At 38.9% G+C, this 12604-nt stretch overlaps 1 long non-coding RNA gene across 1 annotated transcript; it reads right to left on the reverse strand.

Annotated features, from left to right (window-relative positions):
* Positions 1-946: 946 nt before the first annotated feature.
* Positions 947-6663, reverse strand: LOC131246444 (uncharacterized). The gene is made up of 3 exons (XR_009171379.1): positions 6530-6663; positions 4993-5146; positions 947-1318 (listed from the first exon to the last, which is right to left on the reverse strand). It is a non-coding gene; the product is annotated as an uncharacterized LOC131246444 (long non-coding RNA).
* Positions 6664-12604: the final 5941 nt, after the last annotated feature.

Here is a 12604-nt window from a genome sequence, read left to right on the forward strand (position 1 = left end):
GGTACGAAAAATGCAAACCTAGAAAAGAAGAATCTGCAACTGCAAATATCCTGTGGTGTACAGAAAGATAAATGTGGTAAGGAAAACAAGAAAAGGATTTCAGAGATTAAAGATAAAACCATTTCCCATTTGCTGGGACTGAGAAATCCAGTAATACCAATTAGTTTTCTAAATCCAGTCAAGAAAGCAAACCCAACCGTTGAATTCAAAGAAACCTCGCACATCCTTGAAGCAAGACGGAACAACTTAAAAAAGGACTGGCGATAAGAAAACATGTGAAAAAAAATCACAGGCTGATAAGGAATCTTACTTTTGCTAGTCAGGATGAAAAAGCATGAAAGGAGGTGGTTGAGATTCTCACATCAACTGTTCCTACAAATTCGTCCAGTAAAACCCATAGCAGTTTCAATTTTAAAGCTGATTATATATTGCAGTGGAGTCATATGCGGAAATGAAGGAAAAGAAAAGGGAAGAAGAGATTGTCCCCATCTTAATAAAACCAAAGAAACCCAGCAATTCTTTCCTTTTCTTTAAGTAAAATAGACGAAAACACAGATAACAACTGATCTCTGTATGTCACAACAAATTGCTCTGTAGCAAGCACGATATATATAGCATTCTCTACCACTACACCAAAGAAATGACGAAGGAATTATCGCAGGAAAGACCAAGAAAAGCAGCTCTGGGTGCTTTGATTTCATGTAAAAAGGAAGTTAATTCTTGAGTTACAGAGAAGTTATTTGTAATCTTTTTTCTTCCCTATGATTTTTCCCCTTTCTCTATTGTTGATTTGGCTGAATGCAGGAGTCAAATGAGGTAGAGTAATGGATAAATATGAAAGGATAAAGCGTCTGAACAATGGTAGATATACAAGCGTAAATGGAAGAGTACGAAGAATGGCAGTCGCAGGTGGTAATGCACAGTATTAGTGTCAAGTCTGTGATCATGTTCGAGTGGTTCTGTTAAACATTGATCATGTTCGGGTGGTTAGCCTGAAAATGGCCACCCTTTTCACGACAGAGTGTGATCATTTCTAGAAATAGTCATCTAGCAACAGATACCAGTAATTAGAATAATACAATGATTTTCAAGAGCTTTAAAGAAAAGGAAAGAAAAAGTCATTGCATGTGCCATTGTATTTTATTAAGCTCAAATTTTCATGTTAGCAAAACTACAACTTGATTAGAAGTTTGCATAGGCACATGTACAAACATGGACAAGGAAGTATTATCAGCAGATTGTGGTGACGACCCTTTTCTCATTCCTTCTTAGGGGATTGGGATGACTCCTGCTCCCTGTACTTCTTAAAGAACCGCTCCTGCAAATCCAAAGAGGAAAGATGGCATGTTATATTCAGTTCAAGAAATTGATTGCTCTGATTCAAATAATTTCGAACTTGGGTTGGGAAAACAATAATAAATGTGAAATACATCCATCAAAGGATTAAACCTGCTCTTTTAGGGCTTGTTTGGCATCTCTAGTCTAATTCAATAAGAGCTACTCCAATAAGCTCTTTTTGTTCTAGCTCTTGTTTTAAATAAGCTCGTTTGGTAAAATCATTTTTTCAAGTTTTTTTTAACTCTCATTTGAAATAAGCACGTTTGGTAAAACTTTCAAATAAGAGCTTTTTTTAAGGGGTAGTTGACGTCATTTTTAAATATTACAACAACTCTATTATGAGAGCAATCCAAATGGTTGTTTTGGTGGATCTCACCATAGATGAACCATGCCCCAAATGACAAAAGAATGGATAACCACGATCTTCATATTTTAAGACATTTGGGCCATCCATTATGTCGTACACTAGATATGGATCAACCATCATATGAAGCCCGCCTTTGATGTGGACCATCCATTGTGTGAGCCAAACCATCAAAGTGGGATGTCCATTAAGCATCTCTTTTTTTATTACTTTTCCATTTTTGTAACAAGTCATTGATTGTCAATGACGTTATGAACCTACATTCTTTGTAGAAGGAACATACTTAAGGACCTCACCTAAGTAGTCTCAAGGCACCTTTGAATTGAATAAAATTTTTGGATTTTTCTTTTTTTACTTTGTTTGTGATTCTCGTGCTTAGATTCAACGTGCCTACATTTGGGCAAATCTTTTCCATCAGCTGGCTACGCCAGTTTAGTATCAAAGCGGGTTCCAACGCTTGGATTGAAGCCCTAAATCAACAATAATCATGATATTCTGTTTCCAAGTTCTTTAACCATAGAATTCAGCATCTTTTCCTATAAATAAATAAAATTAAATTATATTAAAAAAAACTATTCCAGCCCTTTAAAACCCCCAAAAAAGCAGCCATATTCCAGTCCATTAAAAGCACAAAAAATCAGCCATATTCTAGTCCAAATCCAGCCCTTACTGCAGCCCATTAAAAGCCCAAAATTCAGCCTCTATTCCAGCCGAAAATCCAGCCTCTATTCTAGCCCATTAAAAGCCCTAAAAATCAGCCCTATTCCAGCCCAAAATCCAGCACCTATTAGCCCATCTGAAACTCATCCACTCCCATGGTTGATCCATGAATCCTGTAGGGAAGGAAACTCAGAAGGAAACTAGGACATTCACATATTATGATGATGGCATCAAGAAGGAAACTCGAAATTTGTTGGAGAACAGATGTGATGCTCTATCCTGATATAGCCATTACAATCTGCAACTTCTTACCTTCATTAATGGAAGAAGGTAAGAATCCATTTTAGGGCCGCCAAATTGTGGTAGTTCGTCATGACTTATCTACGGCTATCCCTACCCCATATATGAAACTGAGAATGATTGAGTAGAGACTAGGCATGAGACGAACGTATTGGAAAATCAATTTGGCTTCATGCTAGGGAGGTATACCACTGAAGCTATTTTCCTACTCAAACAACTGATGTAAAAATATAGGGAGAGGAAGGATTCCACCTGGTTTTTGTTGATTTGAGAAAAACATATAATAGGGTCCCTAGAGAGTTAATCTGGCGAGTGTTGGGAATGAAAGGAGTTTCAAGATGATATATTGATATGATTAAGCATATGTGTAAGGGAGCCATAACAAATGTAAGAGGACCACCAGAGAAGAGGCAATGAGTTCCCAATTACTGTCGGCTTGCACTAAGGGTCACCATTGAGCCTGCACCTTTTTGCATTGGTTATGAAAGAGTTAATGAGGCATTCACAAGAAGAGATCCCATGGTGTGTGTTGTTTGCATAGTTTTGATTGATAAGACGAGGGAGGGATAAACACAAAGCTAGATTTATGGAGGGGTGCTTTAGAATATAAAGGAGTTAAAATTAGTTAGACTAAAATGGAATATATATGGTGTGCAATTTTAGTAACAATAGGAGTCAAAACGAGGAATTATTTAAGATTGCTTACCAACGAGTTTCCCAAAATTACCACTTTCCATACCTTGGGTCGATAATTCATGAGAGTGAAGAGATTGAGAAGGGATATTGCCCATAGAATTCAAGCTGAGTGGAAGAAATGGAGATGTGCCTCTGGAGTTTTATGTGATCATAGTGTCCCACACACACTAAAAAGATAAATTTTATAGGATAGTTATAAGACCAGACATGCTTTATGGGACAGAACGTTAGGCAGTGAAGGAATAACATGTTCACATGATGATTAGCTGAAATGAGGATGCTGAATGGATGAGTAGCATGACGAGGAAGTATAGAATTAGAAATGAATGCATTCGACGAAACCTAGGAGTGGCACCAATAGGTAATAAGATGAAGGAAAGTAGACTTAGATGGTTTGGTCATGAGCAACGAGGACCAAGAACTGCGTCGGTTAGCAGTGAATTTGTACCAGTTGAAGGCTCTACAAGGGCAAGGGGAAGGCCCGAAAGCACGTGAGTGGAGGTAGTAAGAAAAGATTTGAAATATGGTCTAACTGAAGTTATGGCTCTTAATAGAGTGCAATGGTAGAACATGATTCATGTAGCCTACCCCAAATGGAGGATAAGGCTTAGATAATAATGATGAGGATAATGATAATTGTGACACATGGCGTACATCATACATGCACAACAATAAAGACCACCTTGAAATCAGGCAGAATGGATGGGAAATCTTAACCATCCAATTTGCCCAAAATTCAGACTGCTAATGCTATGTTTTTAGCCATCCACTTGGTACCCACTAATTCAATCAATTTAATTTTCTTCCTGTGGTAGGTCGGACAATCCAACGATCAGACAATTTGGATTTTGGACTAATGTATACACCACATATATGGCAGATGAATTGCAACCACCTATAAATGGTAGTAAATCATCACCACTGTCTTTCCCTTCTTTCAGGGGACGAAATCTCCTCATTCCCCCACAGGGTTTTCTTCTTGCTACAGTGACTTGTGGCAATTTCAGCCCAGTAGGCCCCATGGTCTGGACAATCTGGATTGACATAATCATACACCATAAACTGCCTTTAAAGTGGATTGAGTCGCCACCATCTACAAATGGTTGTGGACCATCACCCTATCTTGACCGTCATTCTTTTTCTTTGAACAATATATCTTGACCATCATTCAATCGAAGAAGAATATAACTCTGCAACTGATTCATGGTACGGGAAAAAAATGCATATGGATGACAGCAATTTAAAGAGGGGAGAAGTACTGTTAATTTTGGGATTTTTTTTTTTTTTACTTGTGTAGAATTTCGAACAATCACGAAATGGGGCACTCTTGTCTCATGACCTATTGGAAAACAAGAGCTCTATCATATCCACACTAATACTGTTTCATGAATTCTGGAAATTCTACTAAAAGAATAGAAATTCCAAAAATTGGAAATTATTATTCTCGACATTACAGATCTGGCGTTACCACTTATAATCAGACATTTTTGTTCCACATTTGGGAAGGATCAAGAAACTGAAACAAACATAGAATAGAAAAAGAGAAACCAAACTCAGAAAAATCCAGAAATTGATATAAACATGAGAGAGAGAGAGAGAGAGAGAGAGAGAGAGAGAGAGAGAGAGAGACATACATTGCCACCCAAGTAGAAGTTATAGAAGAGGGTTGCAGTTACAATGGACCCCACTATGATCGGTGGGGTTATCAACAGACTCCATCTTCGATATATCATCTCTCCTCTTCTCCTCTCTTCAGCTTCTGCTGCTTTTTCTTTCTTGATCTAAGACCTAATCAGGTGACCAAGGAATTAATCATACTCTACCAAAGGAAATTCACATTATACTTGAGTTTTTCAGTTTGTAGCAGTGGGACCCATTTTTTTGGTTAATCTCAACCATTACCTCACCAGCTCGCTTCCTAAACAAGAATCTTACAACATTTTCTCAGTCGATTGTGGATTGTTGCCTCTTATTTCTTCTTGACCTTCAATTTGTAATCTAGAAGTTAAGATCTTCCAACCTTGGAGATTTTTAGCAAATGGTACCATACACTTTGGATGTAACAAACCAATGGTCTGGATCACTGACGAATGGGTCCCTTTGCTAGCAACCAAAAATCCAAGCGAGTATCCTGGAGGCATGTTATCTGTACCCCGCCAACAGGAAGTAGGGGTGTCAACCATCCGTGAGACAGATATACTGGGATCAATGACTCATGGGCACAGCTTGTAATGACTGGGAGAGACAGGCGGCAACATGATGGGATTTGATTGGATGACAAGCCTGTGCGAGACATGGGACCCACGCAAAGGAAGTAAGGGTGTCAACCCTCCAGGCAGCAGATATACTAGGATCAATGACTAAGGGTCATGGCTTGTAATGACTGGGAGAGACAGGCGGCAACTTGATGGGATTTGATTGAATGACAAGCCCGTGTGAAACATGGGACCCACGCAAAGTACATTTGAAAGTTGTTGAGGAAGCAGGGGTGTCAACCGTCCAGGCAGCAGATATACTGGGATCAATGACTCATGGGCACAACTTATACTGAATGGGAGAGACAGGCGGCAACATGATGGGATTTAATTGGATGACAAGCCAGTGTGAGACATGGGACCCACGCAAAGCACATTTGAAAGTTGTTCAGGAAATAGTGGTGTCCACCGTCCGGGCAGCAGATATACCGGGATCAATGACTCATGGGCACAGCCTGTAATGACGGGGAGAGACAGGCGGCAACACGACAGGATTTGATTGGATGACAAGCGAGTGTGAGACATGGGACCAGGCAAAGCATATTTGAAAGTTGTTTGGTCAGTAGGCCGATCTAATCCTGCCACGTCACCACCCATCCTGCTTGGTATGGGTGGGGGAGTACCCAATCCGCGTCTGCTATTCACATCCTAATACATCAGCACCTTACAATTCCTAGAACTAGCTTTCCCAATCTTTCTTGTTAAGGTCCGTCCAGAACCCAAGATCAGACCTGTTAATGGCAGTGACGTGCAGGGCTCCGGCGGAAATGAATCGAGTCCAGAAACCCTTTTTCCTTCACAAACAAGGTTACTTTTACACGGTTTCACCGAATCCAAAAGGGCCTTAAGATCACTGACCCACAGGTGATCTTGATTTTATCTTCAGAGAGAGAGAGAGAGAGAGAGAGAGGCGAACCTGTTTAAGACCCGCTGCTGCTATGGCTACAAGGACGAGTGGGTTGGTGGGGTTGCAGCGCAGAGAGAATCTGAGAGATGGGGCGTGGGTTGTAGTAGGACGGGGATGAGGAGAAGCAGATTGCGTCGTATGTGCCAAACACCACCGACGTTGCCGGTGTTTTCGGAAGCGGATTGCGTGCTGAGTACTCAGTACGCCTCTGTGGGGTCCACCGTGATTTTTATATTTTATCCAATCCATTAATCCATTTTAATAGATAATTTTAGGTCTTTTTACAAAAAATAAATAAATAAATAAATAATGAAGCATTTCCAAATCTCAAGTGGACCTCACCACGTTAAAAAGTATTAATTGAAATTAAGCCGTTGAAATTTTCTAGGAGTCACGGAAGTTTTGGATCAAGATGTTATTTGTTTTTTTTCTCCTTCATCCATCATTGTGTGATCTTTTTAACAGGTTGGATGACAAATAAACATCAATGTGGGCCATAGAAAGGTTTCAACGGTGGAATTCATTATTACCACTGTTTCATGTGGTGTGGTCCACTTGAGCTTTGGACATTCTTTTATTTTGGGCTCAACCACTAACGTGATCTTGAAAAATGTATGGACGGCGTAGATAAACTACGAACATTCATAGGGGGGCCAATTGAATTTATTCGGTACAATAAAAGCGTACACTGAGTACGATTCCGATGTGTTCACGTCACTAAGTTTTGTGGCTCCAGCACGATGTATATGTTATATCCAAACCGTCCGTCCATTTGGGGAGATGGTTTTAGAGAATCATTTAGAAAATGAGTCAGATCCAAAGATCAAGTGGACCACACCACAGAAAGTAGTGGGAACAATGATGCCCACCGTTGAAACCTTCCTGTGGCTCACCGTCATGCTTGTTTTCCATCCAACCTGTTCATAAGGTCACATGGATCTAGATTAAGGGAAAATTTAATTATTATCTTCATCCAAAACTACTACGGCTCCAAGATGTTTTTGGATGGTATACGTTCAATCCCGGTGTGGCCTAGTTGAGCTTTGGATCTGCCTTATTTTTAATGACGCGGATTGCGTACTACCCCCGCCCGTCCCTAGCTCCGAACGGGCAGTTATGTAGGTGGGCCCACCTTGATGTATCTGTAAATCTAAACCGCCAATCCCTTCTCTAATATTATTTTAAGACATCAACACAAAAAAGAGGCAGATCCAACGCCCAAGTGGACTACACCAAATAATAAGCTTGGTTGCATTAAAATGCACAAAGCATTAAATGTCAGCTGCATTAAATGCAAGAGTCATCTATGGTGTGGTCTACTTGAGCATTGAATCTGCCTCAATTTCGTGCTCATGCCTTGACAAAATTTGAGAAAAGGAATAGACGGTTTGGATGTATAAATAAATCACGGGGGCCTGCCGTCAGAACTGCCCGTTCGGATATAAGGACGGGGTAGTGGAAACGGACTGGCTACTCTCCCGGACACAGCTCCGTGGCTGGTGGTTTTTGCTTTGTAAGCCCCGTCATGATGTATGTGTTTCATTCATTTTCATAGATCATTTTATTACTTAGATACAAAAAATGAGAGGAATATAAATATAAGGTGGACCACATCACATGAAAACAATAGTAATTGAATATCAACCATTAAAATCCTCCTAAGGCCCACTATACTGTTTATTTGACATTCAATCTGTGGATTAGGTCATACAGACCTACATGAAGAGAAAAAACAAAGATCAGCTTGATCCAAAACTTTTATGGCCTCAAAATGTTTTTAATGGTCAACCCCCATTCAACACTGTTTCCGGTAATGTGGTTCACTTGAGATTTGGATATACCTCTTTTTTGGACTCATATTATAAAATAATATGTAAAAATAGATGGATGACATGGATGAAATACGTACATCATGGTAGGGCCCACATAGCACCGACCATCAGCCATTTGCTGGTGTAAGGGGGAGTAGCCAATCCGTTCCCCGGGGTAGTACGCAATCCGCATCCTATTTTTAAAACCATCCCAAAAACGGACACAGATTACATCCTACCCCCGCCCTTCTCTAGCCTCGAACAGGTAATTTAGTAAATGGGCCTACGGTAATGTACCTGTTTATTCAATCCGTTCATCACTTTTCTCGTATCGTTTTAAGCATGAACTTAAAAATGAGCCAACGCTCAAATGGACCACACCAAAGATAACCATTTAATGCAACCAAGCTTATTATTTGATGTGGCCCACTTAAGTGTTGTATCTGCATCATTTTTGTGTTCATGCCTTAAAATGATCTGATAAATGGAATGGACGGCTTGGATAAATAGATACGTCACGATGGGCTCACCCACAGAACTGCCCGTTTAGAGCTAGAGACCTGCGGGGGGTAAAACGCAACTTGTAAGGGTCGTGAATAATTTAATTAATAAATATATATATATATATATATATATATATATATATATATATATATATATATATATATATATATATTTAATCTTATCTTTATTATTATTTATTTATTTTAAATCTACCTTATCTCCTATCTTATCTAAATCTTTAACTCGTTTAGTTTAAATATACCTCTAAACACTCCTCGCATCTCTCCAGATAAAAAGAGTTCTAGTCAAACTAAAATATTAACAAAAAGGCTACCTGCGACAACAGATAAAGGGAAAAAGAAAATTTTAGAGTGCTTACATCGGGTATGTATATCGTCCCCATTCTAGTATTTTTATATATCTAATATAAATTGATTCGGTGAATGCAATGAACGGTGTGGATTGATCACACGTTCATTGTATTGGATTATGGGTGGAGGCCCTTTAAAGGTGAGGTGAACCTAAAATTATGTAATTGTAGTTGGTGCGGGTCTAATCAAATTAGATTTGGTCTGTACGGATCATATGATCCCTAAGGCCAAAATATACAAAGGCCCTAATATTCAGATCAATCTAACCATCAGATGGGCCACATTAGTTAGACCTAGAAGTGTTTGATAAAGGAATCTTGGATATTTTGCGCAAGTGTTACTATCACTTGGCGTAAAAGGTCAAGATGGGCCATAAGTGAATGTGTGGTTAGATCCACACCACTCCTCAAATACATAGAGGTAAAACATGACAAGACCTCAAGAATCTGAATGATCTGACCATTCGATGGACCACCCTAATCAAGTAATTATCATTCAATTTTAAAATCTTATGAGGGAGAAAAAAATAGAATATAAATTTGAATCATTTAATTATTTTGGATCTGGCCACTAGGATGTTAATCAAAGGTGGGCCCCACCATATAATACAAATAAATGAATAATAATACCGTTGATATAATTAATAGGACCCCGACATTCAAATCAACCTAATTACATTGCAGAGTCAATACTACCAAACTCAGGTGAGTGACCCAACTTGTCTCATAATTCATTAAAATTAAAATAAATCATTGTGATTGTTTGATTTATTTACTGGTTTGAATATTTCGATATGATAATTGTACGATAAATTTATATGTGAATATTTTAATTAAAACAACTATGCCAAATATGAAAAATACGCATTTACTTATCATCCCTCATTCATTGCATTGCATAATGCATGGTCGATCCTAGGGGCCCTCCCTAGAAGAAATGTCGATCCTGGTAGAGCGTTACCAGATGCGGGCTATGCCCAAGCCTACCGAAAGGTGGAAGCCTACCCAACAGGTGGATGCGAGTTGACGACCTCTAACCTAAGCAGATGGACGATCACCCCATCTGATGCATTCATACCCCATTTTACATTCATATCTTTGTACATGTATTTTTGCATTATTTTAATTGTTATGATTATGAACCATGATGGGTTATATCACTAAGCCTGCCAGCTTATATTTTTATTGATGGAAAAACCATACAGAGGAGTCATTAGCAGATGACGTGGCGCAAGAACCGGAAGGATCTACTATACCTGAACACGACCCACCTGAAACATGGCCATACTTATCTGAGGATGAAGTGGCTGCATTAGAAAATTTTTAATTATATGTTTTATTTTGTTAGCACAGCTTAATTAACGAATAATACATACTGGTATTTATTTTGAGACTTTAAGGAATTATTTAGCTTTATTTCTTTGGACCAATATTAGCATGGAATAAATATCATTATAGTATAATGGTATAATAAATGAATAATTTTAAGGTTTATTTTATTTTAAAGATTATCAAGATTTATAAATGCTTAGTTGATTGGTGTTATGTATTATGTATATGTGATTGAGATTATGGTGGACTTTATATTGAATGTAAATATCACATGCGATTAAACTGATTAAAGAATTAAGTTGGTATACTTTGTGTATAAGTTACGAACCAAAACTCGGGTCTGAGGGTGCACACTCTGTACCCGGATTTTGGGACGTGACACAATCCGCGTCCCCCAAAAACGATTTCTCCAAATGGACGGACCGTTTAGATATAAAAATTCATCATGGGCCCACAACTTGGTGACATCAACACACCATCGAGCTCGGTGGTGTAGAACGTGGTTTTAAATTTATTGAAAATTTATTCTGTATTTTACAAAATTGCCATTGCCAATGCTAATGGGCCTGGTTGCACTTGGGCCCTGTTGATGGGCTGTTGCAAACCGTCTAAACCCGGGCCCGTTAAGAAACGAACCTAAACCCGGCCGTGGGGTCTGATTTAACCGATCTGGTTTGATTTAACCGATCTGTTATTAGGATGAGGACTTCTACGTTGGCTACATAATCACAGTATCGACAGTCGCATTTGTGTTAATATACGTCATGTGTGCTAATTTGTGGGTGCCTGTGTATCAATATCAAAGCCTGCTAGAGTATCAAATAACTCTTTCAAGAACCTTGTGTTCACTGGACAAGCCTGGGCCATGTATATACACATGTCATACTTGTATCTAAACTGTCCAAATAATAGGCCAATGGTGGATGGGCATGTTACCAAAACTCAAGTTGATAGGAAAATCATCACTTCTAACCAATGGACATTTCTTCGAATTTCTACCATTATATTGATCCTAACCGTCCATCAGATGTACAACAACATGCCACATACATTCATCTATTCACTCTGATTTTTGTGGTTATGGTTAATCATCGCTGGCACACTATTCCCATAGGTTTAGATGCTAATATGTAGGAAGTGTCACGTGCAATGCACATGAGGAGATGATAGGAGAAAAAAAAATTCAAGAGAGAAATTTAAAGGGGAAAGAGAGATGAAAGGAGAAGATGACGTAGCAGCTTGCTACCGGTGCACCAAAGGAGGGAGAAGGAGGTAAAATCCAAACCCCTTGTTCATTTACAAATTCAAGCCATGTGTTTTATAAGTGCACAGGTTTTCACATTTTCATAAATGTCATTAGTATTATGAAATTCTCATTTTAGGTGCGTTTGGAGTATAATTCATTCTGGTTTCTACTTATTCAATGTTTTTATGTTTGGTAAACGGCGTACTTATATATATATATATATATATATATATTTGGATTCCAACGTCACATGAGTACTTAGCCCTCCAGTTTGTTCTATCTACTTTCAATATCCACTATCCATCATGTAGGGCCCACTTTTAATGTTGACCATTTATTATGCAGGGTCACCCATCAAGCAGAGCATGCCTTGGATGTGGGTCATTCATCATTATGGGTCAAACACAAGGGAGATCCTAAACTCACATGTATTGGACCATAGGAAATAATGGGAGTGGAAATTCATACTGCATGAATCTTCTTAGGCCATCATAACGAAGACATACCATTCAATACTTGTAAACACCTCATCTTAGCATATTGTGCAACTATCTTCAACTAAAAAAGACGACCTATGAGCTTGGAATCCTTTAGGAAACCAACCCAACCAAACCAACACCCAATCTGGAAGGCCCATGGGCCGCACACTGGGTTGGTAAGATTTAGGTAAATCTAAAGTGCAAACCTTTGCTCGGATGACTCATGTTGTCTCTCACGCCATTTACAATGGACAGTAGCATATCATGGAATTGTAATAGGCACCAGCGGTAAGAAGGCCACTAGCCAAGCCCATGATAATAAGCCTTTACCGTGAACAAAGC

The sequence above is a fragment of the Magnolia sinica genome, chromosome 5 (assembly GCF_029962835.1).
Source record: "Magnolia sinica isolate HGM2019 chromosome 5, MsV1, whole genome shotgun sequence".
NCBI classification, from domain to species: domain Eukaryota; kingdom Viridiplantae; phylum Streptophyta; class Magnoliopsida; order Magnoliales; family Magnoliaceae; genus Magnolia; species Magnolia sinica.